The sequence below is a fragment of the Ochotona curzoniae genome, unplaced genomic scaffold, assembly GCF_017591425.1.
Source record: "Ochotona curzoniae isolate NIBS_2020 unplaced genomic scaffold, NIBS_Ocur_1.0 scaffold_4812, whole genome shotgun sequence".
NCBI classification, from domain to species: domain Eukaryota; kingdom Metazoa; phylum Chordata; class Mammalia; order Lagomorpha; family Ochotonidae; genus Ochotona; species Ochotona curzoniae.
The window spans coordinates 1,861,280-1,872,907 of NW_024467124.1; positions in this window are offsets into that span (position 1 = coordinate 1,861,280).

Here is an 11,628-nt window from a genome sequence, read left to right on the forward strand (position 1 = left end):
TCTGCTTTTCTTGCTTCCTATTAAGCAGGAAAGCATCTCGCAAATACTCTCAGCAAATTACTCAACACACATGGAGCAGCCTGGCCCTGCATGGCAGGCCCAGGTGTGTGTGAGCAAGCTCACTGAACTCTCAGTTAACTGTCTCTTTTCAGGAGGACAGGCTATTTGATAGAGGTGAAAAGTAGATCAGTTAACAGCCAATTAGAAAATGACACAAAGGAATGAATAAGGAAAAACCAAGACCAAGTTGAGGAGGCCTCAAAGTGTGGTGTGTGTGTTGCCATGTTAAACAGGATGGCCAGGAGGGGTCTCATGGAGCTGGTGGCTCTTGGGCAGATGAGAAAATGAGGAAGGAACCATGCAGATTCTAGCGAGAGACACAGCCAGTGCAAAGGAGTACACAGCTGGTTGAGGAACATAAATGAGCAAGAGATGCATGGTGCTGGAAGGCCAAGGGGGCCGGGAGGTGAACGGTTGAGATGGGAGACTTCACACGATGGAGGGAAGAAATAAAAGGAGCCTCCTGATCAATTGCCAAAAATAAACATGGGGCGTACGTGCAGTTTTGGAATCAGAATAACCAGTGAGAACAATATTACAATAATTCAGCGAAGAAATAACAGCATCTGGATACATGTGGGAGAAGAGGAGATGAGAAGAGGTCGTAGTTTGGATGTGATTTGAAGTTGGAACTGGCATAGCTTCCTTTCAGGCTGGAGTGGCCTGGGGGACGAAGAAAAGCTGGGAGCCACACTATGCTGGCACCAGAGTGTATTTTTCTGAGCTGCAGTGTCTTGGGAGGACCCGGTTGTGGGGAGCGGGGTGCTGAAGCCGCTCTGGGATTGAGAGGGGCCATTGCAAGATGGTGGCTGGCCCAGGGCCAGGAGGCGGAGTTGGTCTCACCAGCAGGTAAACAGGAAGTCACAGGGATAGGGTAATGCCCTCGCTGTGATTACTGGCCTATCACATAGCGCCAAGTGGACCCACAGGGAGAAGTGATTGGTGGAGAACAATATAAAAGTAGCCAGTAAAAGCTAGGCGAGGGAGAACAGAGAAAGACTGGGGGGCAACGAAGTGAAAGACTGGGGAAAGAACGACGGACAGAACAGACAACTAAGAGAGTCAGACAATGGACTGGGGGACAGACAGATGGACGACGAGGAGATAGACGGGAAGAGGAGAAGAAGGACGGGCGGGAAGAAGGGTGGCCGAAAGAGGGCTGGAAAAGAGGGCTACAAAAGCAGTACCGAAGCAGTAAGACCTGAGTAAGGGGACGCCAACGGAGAACTGCAGCATAAAGTACAGGAAGAAATATGGGAAGAAGGGTGGCGGAAAGAGGGCTGGAGAAGCGAGGAGGAAAGCTTAGACCAATGGGGACAGGAGCAGCGGACATAAGGATTTAAACGCAGATGCTTTTGGCAGTGAGGGGTCTGGTTCCGGTTCCGGCTTTTCCCGGACCCTCAAGAGCGTGCCTCATTGTTTTAGTATTGCCGCTGCTGGGTGGTGGCGACACCCGGTCATTGAAATTTTAAGTTGTTTTGTTAAAGTGTGCCTTAGAGATCTGTATCTATTTATTCTCGAACTGACTGTTTTGTATGTGTCTCTTTGATTGATATTGAGTTTGAATTTTTTTCACATATTTATGGGACATTTGCTGTTCTTTATTGAACAATCAAACTTTCCCCAATGATACAAATGTCAACTTGACAATATATTAAATTTCTGTGTATCCTAAGTGTATAGTTAAGTCTACCGGCTATTTTCTATCCACGTCCACACTGTTTTTTGTTACAGTTTTACACCATTTTTTAAAAGATTGATTACTGAGGCCAGGTCCAGGGCCTTGGAGCAAGAGAAGGGGTTGCCCACTTCCTGAACTCAATGTCATGGTTCACTGACTGCATGTACTAGATGGGCTGGTTGTGTAAAGCAAGATCTGGGTGTTGCCACAGCAACCAAGGAGAAGGGAGTTTCCCTTCTGCTTCTTGGCCCAGACCTAAGGAGTGGGAGGGTACAGGCCATGCATCCAGAATAGGACAATATACTTGCTTGAATGCTCTCATTTAAGATACCCCTTTATCAGCCCAGACACTCGGGTCCCTTTACAATCCTTCTTATGTTCACAATTACAAGATGAAAGAAAAAGAAAACAAAATAATTTAAAAGCCCAAGCTGTTTCCCCTACAGTCAGTGTCCAGTTGGACACTGCACTTCCTACTCTGGGGGCAGTGGTTTCCTATTGCTTTGCTTTGAATAAAGATTCTGTTACATTTATGCCTGTTTCCCATTTTTTAAATTCTAATACTAAGTTGAGGAAAGGACCCATTGAGCTTCATCAGTAACAATATTTTATTCGAAAGTCAGAGAGAAAGAGAGGGAGATCTTCCACTTGCTCGTTCATTCTCCAAATGGCTGCACCGGTGGGGCTAGTCTGAGCTGAAGTCAGGAGCCTCTGATGCAGTGGCTTGGGCTTAAGTATTCAGGCCATCATTTGCTGCTTCCTCAGGCACATTAGCAGGTAGCTGGATTGGAAGAAGAGCATCCAGGATCCAAACCAGGACTTCGACACAGGCTGCCCATGTCACAGGTCTCACCCACTGCACCACAATGCTGGCTCCTAGAATACATGTTAATATGGAGTGGAATAAGTCTGTCGTCCTTGCCTTTAATTGTCACAAATTTTAATGCCTACTCTTACTTTCTTATTCGTTCAGATGACACATGGAATTGTTGGGAATTGCACAGGAATCATGCTGAAGCTAGAGATTACACTGAGGACAGTTTAGATCTCTTTCAATCTATTTTTAAACACTTTAAAAATTTTCATTTTATAAACTTCCTTCTTGTTCCTAATTTTATTCATTTGTAAGTCCAGTTTTAATGTGCAAAGTATGTCGTCAGAAAACAAAAACATTGCTTTTATCTTTCCAATATTGATATCTCTTATTTTCATGAAAACATGTCCAGATTCATGTGAAATGAAGTTTGTGCAGTGGGGCTGGGGGTTGGGGGTGGGCATCACAGTGGCTCAATTGCAAATCCTCCACCTAGAAGATCCCAAATGGGCATGGGTATCTGTCCTGGCTCCCTCCATTCAGTTCTGTGTATGTGGCCTGGGAAAGCAGCAAAGGGTGACCCAAGTCCTTGGGACCATGTACCCACATGGAAGACCTGGAAGAAGCTCTTGGCTTTTGGCTTTGAATAGGCTCAACTTCAGTCCTTGCAGCCACCGGGGAGTGAATCAGCAGATGGAAGATCTTTCTCTGTCTTTCCTTCCTTCTAGAAATCTGCCTTTCTAATAAAATTAAATTTTTTAAAACGAAAAGGAAGTTTGTGCTAAAGTGAGACTTACAGTGATACAACTTTATTTCAAAGACCTCTGAATAATGTTTTAATTATTCTTACTATTTCTAAATATGCACCAATAATTTTTAGAAAAGATAAGAAATTCAGAATATGCCTTTTGGTGTCTATTATAATAATCCTCTTTCTCTTCTGAAAAGTAGATAAAATAATTGAAATAAATCAATATATATTTATTTTATTGAATAATAAATGAATAAATAAATGTAATAATTACTTGTTTTGATTATTTGAATCCCCAGATTTTATGAATGAATCTCATTTAGTTCACTCTGGGTCTTCAAAGATAACCAGTGTCGTTTGCTGGTGCCGTAAGTCATGGCTATTTCTCACATCAGGGCATGAATAGACACATTTTGCATTCCTCGTGGCTCCTATTTATTAAATTAACTATTGAATGAGCCAGCTCTGACACAGTGGTACAACAAGCTAATCCTCATCGGCAGGTCCAGCATCCATCATGGACATCTGTTCTAGTCTTAGCTGCTCCTTTTCTGATCCAGCTGATGGTTGGATAGCTGGTGAATGCAGCAGAGAACACCCCAAGGCCTTGGACCCCTGCACCACATGGAAGACCCACGAGAAGTTCCTGGCTGCTGGCTTCAAACAGGTTCATCCTGCCCATTGTGACCATTTGGGGGAGTGAAATGGGAAATCTTTAATAAATGGACCAGCATTCCAGTTTCCATGTAGTATAAAACATTCGTTTTTGTAGTTTTATTTGAGAAACACACACACACACACACACACACACACACACACACCCTTGCTCTTATGTAGAAGCTAAAAAAAAAAAAAATTGTTGATTCCATAAAAGTTGCCGGGGGTGTTGGGAAGGTAGCACAGAGGGGAGTTGGTTCCCAGGTACAAAGTTACAGTCAGATAAGAACAATAAATTCTAGTGATCTTAGCACAGTAAGGTAGCTGTGGGAAAGAGTAATTCATTGTATGTGTAAGACAGCTAGAGGAAAGAACTGTGTTGAGCGTTTTCAACATCCACACAGAGAACAAATATTTGAGATACTAGATACGATACTTAACTTCATTTAAACATTACACATTGTAAAATTATATGAAAATATCACATTGCATCTCATAAATGTGTACAATCACTGCCTGTCAATTGAAAAAGTAAAAACAAACAAACAAAACAACAACAACAACAAAACTCAACGAAGGCTGGTGCATGCCCCTACCTGTCGCATCCTGGAGGCCATCCACCCCCATTAGCCTCCTCAGTTTCTTTTGGCCCCCAAGTACCTCAAAGCCACACACGTGCTTTTCATTCCTGCTCTTGCGTCCTTGAAGTCCCTCTCTCCTCTCCCGTAAGTCATTATTTTTGTGGACTCCCATTGCGGTCCAAACCCAGAAGAAAAAAGCAGAGGCAACAGGCAGCACGCAGACCAGCGCGGGAGGGACGAGGAACAAGGGGCTCGCAGCTTCTATTTTAAAACCATATTTCAATATTTATGAGGCCAGTGAATGAATTCAATTTTTCAACCCTGAATCCTAAAAACTGATCATGACAGAGAGGGAACACAGCTCTCAGCCGCTCAAGGTCTCCGGACTTCATGCATTTATGCAGGTCAGCAGTGCATGGGCAGGTCTTGGCAGTGAGCGGATCACCTATCACACCATCAAGCTGCAATAGGGAACTTTGTTTACCAGACACCATCAAATTATCCATTGCCTCCCCAAGTGGAGGCAATGTTTTGTCCCTCTCATGATCCCAAATAGTCTTTGCAAAGGCTCTTGTCTGAGGTTTCCTTGGCATTTTTCCTGTGCACTAAATCACTCTGGGTTAGCTCCATGACATTTTCTGATAAGCACCTCCCTCCTGCCTCAGGATGACTCTGGTAGTGAGAAACCGCAACACATCTATCCATCTACCTTCCTTCCTGCCTGCCTTCCTGCCTGCCTGCCTGCCTGCCTTCCTGCCTGCCTGCCTGCCTGTCTGCCTGCCTTCCTGCCTGCCTTCCTGCCTGCCTTCCTGCCTGCCTTCCTGCCTGCCTGCCTGCCTTCCTGCCTTCCTTCCTGCCTGCCTGCCTGCCTGCCTGCCTGCCTGCCTGCCTGCCTTCCTGCCTGCCTGCCTGCCTTCCTGCCTGCCTGCCTGCCTGCCTGCCTGCCTGCCTGCCTTCCTTCCTGCCTGCCTGCCTTCCTGCCTTCCTGCCTTCCTGCCTGCCTGCCTGCCTTCCTGCCTGCCTGCCTGCCTGCCTGCCTCCCTTCCAGGTTCACAGACACACTTGGCGGGCTGTAAAGCAATGTCTTCTGTCTCAATCCCAAATGGCACAATGCACAGTCCTAAAAAAACCATGGGAACAATCCTAGCAGTTGGTATTATTAAGAGTTTCACATAGGGAAAAAAAGAGCCTTGTCCAGGTGCATGGTCTGAGATGGAGCAACGGTTCGCAGCAGCCTCCTCTTCGCACAGTGAACAGTGCCCGGGTGATGCTGGCATGCCTTGGGCACCATCTGTGACACAGTCTTCTCCCTTCAGTCCTGCTCTCACTCTTCCCATTTCCCCATCCTTTTTGTCATCAAACACTTGCTGGGTGACTCCACATGCCAGGCGCCCTTTGGATGTAATGGGGAGGAAGTCAAACATCCCACCTCTGCATGGATAGAACTGCCTCTCCAGCAAAAGAGTAGACATTCAGAAAATGATTGTATAAGCAAAAATATCACCCATGTGATGACTGCTAAGAAGAAAAGGTGCAGAGGGCCCCCTCTGGGACCAAGGGAAGCTGGGGAAGTTTTCCTGCAGTGGCCTGCTTGGATGAAGAGCGTAAAACACACGAGGACTAAAGTGGGTAGAGAAGGAAGTAGTCAGAGGGTCCAGCAGGTGTGACGGACTGAGAGGGCAACAGCAACTGGGAAGAGCTGCTACGGAAGGCAGGGCTGGACCCGGAAACCTGGGAGAACTGAAGGGATTCGGATCGGTGGCAAGAGCATGCAAACTCACTGGAAAGTTTTGGCTGACCCTGGGCAAAGGCGGTTGGTTAGAAGCTGGGCCTGCAGCAAAGACATCTATCTGGGATGCCGCATTGTAAGTCAGGGGTGAAGATGAAGGCAGGGAAGGGGAGCAGGCTACCCGGCAATGCTTTGAGGGGGAAGGGTTTTTACATTAATAGGCAGGTGAGTGGACACACAGGTGCAAAGGAACCTGAGACAAATATGGGATCTGAGACAAAGGAGGAGGGAGCAGGTGAAACCGCAGGTGAAGGCCAGGCCGGCTGAGGACTAAAACAGCCCATGGAGCTATTCACACCGAGGTTACCGAGGGCCTCAGGCAAGCTTTGTAGCCTCGGCTTAAAAAAAAAAAGAAAGGGATCCAAGTATAGATTGCCCCACGGGTCACGGAGGGAAGCAAGCTTGAACACACACTGAAACTTAAAGTAGTTTCCCAACAGACGTGCTTCCATCACAACTACCTCTTGATGCAAAATACAGTCAATAATAAAAATCATGAATGAGAGCATGACTGAAATGTAGGCAGATAACAACTGCTTTTCTTGGTACCTGTGATTGTGTTTTGTGGTATACTGAGATACTGTGGTTTTTATTCTAACAAGGGTATTGAGAGTCTCCAAATGAAGAATTTTACAAAGAACTGCAGCAGAATAAATTCAACAGGTGCAGATTTAGAAAAGACTCCTGCCAGTGGATTGTGCTATCAGTTGCAATAAATCAGGTGGATGGCCAATGATTTGATGAAATCATTTTTTAAAGAGTATTTATTTTTTATTGGAAAGGCAGATTTACAGAGAGAAGGAGAAACAGAGTGAAAGATCTTCCATCTGCTGGTTCACGCCACAAGTGACCACAATGACCGGAGCAGAGCTGATCAGAAGCCAGGATCCAACATCCTCTTCTGAGTCTCCAATGGGGTACAGGGTCCCAAGGCCCTGGAGCCGTCCTCAACTGCTTTCCCAGGCCACAGGCAGGCAGCTGGATGGGAAGTAGAAAAGCTGGGACATGAACTGGCACTCATGTGAGATCCTGATGCATCCAAAAAAAGGATTTAACTACTTGGCTACTGCACTGGGCCCTGACAGACATTTTTTTTTTAAAGATTTTTTAAAATTTATTTGAAAGAGAGGGACACACATATGCTACCTTCCATACCCTGGTGTATTCCCAAATGGCTGCATTAGCTGGTGTTGGTTAGGTTAAAGCCAGCAGTGTGGAACTTCATCTGAATGTTGGGTATGTTAGCGGGGGCCACGTGCCATCATCTGCTGCTTGACAAAGCAAATTAGCAGGTAGCTGAATTGGAAGCAGAGCAGCTGGCACTCTAATTGGGTCTGTTACGTGGGACACAGACATGATAAGCTATGGCTTAACTTGTGCCACAGGACCAGGTCTTAGCAATATTTTACAACAATGCATAAGCTCATGCCATCAGGGGCTTACCTACAGTTCCTGAGGGAAGATATTTTTCTACTAGAAACAAATGATGAGGTCTCATGTTTCTCATTTTCAGGCTGATGGGATTATCAGGGGCTATTCTTATACGTGAACCTATACATACTGTTTAGTCAACACCTTCAAAGATGACCTATGTATCAGTGGACTTAACACTGTCCTGTATTAGTCCACTTACGACTTCAACTGAAATACCTGAGATGACTTTTTTGGGACAAATAGCTTCTTTTGTTTATCTTGTAATTATAAGTTATATGGTCAGGGTCTGCCTTGTCCCGGCTTGAGTGGAGACTGGTTACAGCAGGTGCTTTGGGAGTGACTGCCACCTTATGAGCCTGGAAGGAAAGACAGAGAGAGACAGAGAGATAGAGAGAAAGACAGACTTGAGCTAAAATTCTCAAACCACTCAAGAGGACCATCCTCCCAGTACAGGCCCAAAGGCCCAAAGACTTCATACTGCCCAGCTCAGATTCTGTCATTAGGTCATATCTGCATCTTTAACCAATCAATCCTTTCTTTTAGATATACATATATTTTAGTTTGAATTTTGAATTATGTGTTACAATTTCGTATAGACTAGAATTTCCCACCAAACTCCCACCCCCCGAAAAATTTTCCCCAATTTACTACAGTGGTATCATCCTTCATAAGGAATTATAATTTCACCAGTCTCTTATTTAAGTGTATCCCAACATTAGTGGTAGAGACAAAGTCAGACAGTCCAGCATCGCATTGTCTACACTTGCCTAACAGTTTTATTGGGAATCCATCTTTCGTCCGGAAGCAGGGATGCATGTTGCATTATACCCCACATCTGGATATGGAAGACCCCAGTACTCCATCTTTATACATTTCCACAATTGAGAAGCCATGAAGAAAGGTCAATAACTGGTATGAGTTAGAACAACAGCCTCAACAACAAAAACAACAACAAATTACAGCACCATGAAAAAACACACTACTGAGTAACCAACACATGGGTGACAAAGAGAAGATATAAGAGTCTCTTGGGAAAAATGATGCCACCGTGAAATCCATGAGACAAGAATGTATTCAACAAGAGAAAAGAGAGTGTTTGGAATAAATGAAACTGAAATAAAGAACATCAAAACACATGGGATGCAGCCAAAACAAAACAAAACAAAACAAAATTAAAACAGTATGGATCAGATTATTGAAGTTACACTATCCATGCTGGTTTCCTTATATAAGAGAGAACATATGGTATTTGTTCTTTTATGATTGAATCATTTCACTGAGCATAATGGTCTCTAGTTGGGACTAGCTGGTTGTAAAATTAACTTCATTCTTCTTAATAGCTGAATAATATTCCATGGAGTAGACTGCTCTTCCTTGGACACACATCTAGATTGTTTCCATGTCTTTGCTATTATAGATTGTGCTGCTGCAAATATAGGATTACAGATCCCCTTCTCATACGCAGATGTCATTTCTATTGGTTATATTCCTAGGAACGGGCTAGCTGGGTCATATGGCAGATTTATTTGCAATTCTCTATATGGTCTTTTATATGGTTCTCTATATGGTCCTCTCAATAGATGCAAAGAAGGCATTTGACAAAATCCAACACCACTTCATGCTGAAAACCTTAAGCAAGATAGGCATAGAAGGAACATATTACAACACAATCAAAGCAATTTACAAAAAAACCTATGTCAGCATCATACCAAATGGAGAAAGATTGAAAGCCTTCCCATTAAAATCTGGAACCAGACAGGGATGTCCACTGTCACCACTACTCTTCAATATAGTATTAGAAGTCCTTGCCAAAGCTACTAGGCAAGAAAAAAAAATTAGGGAATACAAATTGGAAAAGAGGAAATGAAATTATCTCTATTTGCAGACGACATGATTCTCTACATAGGAGAGCCAAAGACTCAGTCAGGAGACTATTGGGATTCATAAGAGACTTTGGCAGAGTAGCAGGATACAAAATTAATGGAGTTCCAGTCATCACAGCAACTTGGGGAGTGAATCACTGGATGGAAGATCTTCCTCCCTGGCTCTCCTTCTCTCTGTAAATCTGTCTTTCCAATAAAAATAAATGAATAATTTAAAAATTAATGAATACAAATCAATGGCAATGGTGTATACAAATAATTCCTTGCATGAGAAATAAATTTTTTAAAATTTATTTTTATTAATTACATTGCATTATGTGACACAGTGTTATGGGCACTGGGATTCCCCCCACCCCTCCCCGAACCCTCTCCCCATGGTGGATTTCTCCACCTTGTTGCATTACCACAGTTCAAATTCAGTTGAGGTTCTTTCATTGGAAGTATTTACCAAGCATAAAGTCCAGCGTCTTATTATCCTAGTGGGTTCAACGATTTCTTGGTGAGACCATCTCTGGTCTGAAGGTAAAGCCAGCAAGATAGCATTCCAATCAATTAAAAGCCCCAACATAACATCAACAACCATTTACAACGTTATGGCATTAATTGACATGGTATTGATTAATAGTATGTTAATAGGAAAATGTGGTTTCTTAACTACATCCTGTGACTTCTTCATAGACATTTCAATTTTTGGTTTATATTCAACCGGATTCCATACAGTTATCAGTTCAGGTACAGTACATTTTTTTAGGATGGGTGTGCAGAGAAATCCCCAATACCCTAGTGAGGCGTAACTAATCTTTGTGTCCCACCTAGTGAGGCATGTTTGGATCCACGCTGGCCATTTTGCTGATTCTAAGCTTTCCTTGTTGTTTGTCCATTCTAGATTTTTTGTTTGTTTGTATGTTTGTTTTTGAGGGGTTTCAGGAGCGATCCTAATGGTCACCACAAGGGAGGGTGGGGACCCAGAGCCAGAGCCAGGCAAGGACCAGAGAGAGCTCGCTTCCCTAGTCCCGGAGGAAGTTTATTATTCTTCTGTTTCTGTAGACCGCTCAGGGCTCCTGTCTGTTGTTCCAATGGCGCTGGTTTCTGCCTGGCAGAGTTTGGACTTCTTCCATCCCCTGTGGAGGCTCCAGATGGGGGTGGGTGATCTCAGAGTTCTCGGCCTCCAAAGGCACTCCTATTCCCCGTGGTCTCCTTAGTGGTTGGGATGTAGTCCTTGGTGTCCGTATTGATGGTCCTTGGTGAGGATCTGGGAGTCTTCAGGGTTGGGATATGAGCCTCCTCCTGACCTTCTACTCTACTCTGGAGATGAGAAATAAATTTTAAGTACAGTCCCCTTTAAAATAGAGGAGAGGAATCTTAAATACTTAGAAATTAAGCTAACTAAATATGTGGAAGACCTCTATGACGAAAACTACAAAGCATTAAAAAAGGAAATGGAAGAAGACCTTAAAAAATGGAGAAACTTATCATGTTCCTGGATTAGCAGGATCAGCAATATCAAAATGACTGTATTACCAAAAGCAATATACATCAATGCAATCCCAATCAAAATCCCAACAACATTCTTTTCAGAAACAGAGAAGATAACACAGAAGTTCATCTGGAATCACAAAAGACCATGAGTAGCTAAAGCTATCCTGAAAAGTAGAAATCAAGCTGGAACAATCATAATTCCAGACCTCAAAACATACTACAGAGCAGTGGTTATCAAAACAGTCTGGTACTGGTACAGAAACAGAGAAGATCAATGGAACAGAATAGAAACACCAGAAGGAAGCCCACACATGTATACTCAACCAATCTTTGACAAGAAAACGGAAAATGATCCAGGGAAAAAGCCTGGTCTATTCAACAAATGCTGTTGGGACAACTGGATAGCAACGTACAGAATTAAGAAGCAAGACACACCTGTCACACTATAGGCAAATCAGATCTAAATGGATCAAGGACCTAAATCTACACCCAGAAACCG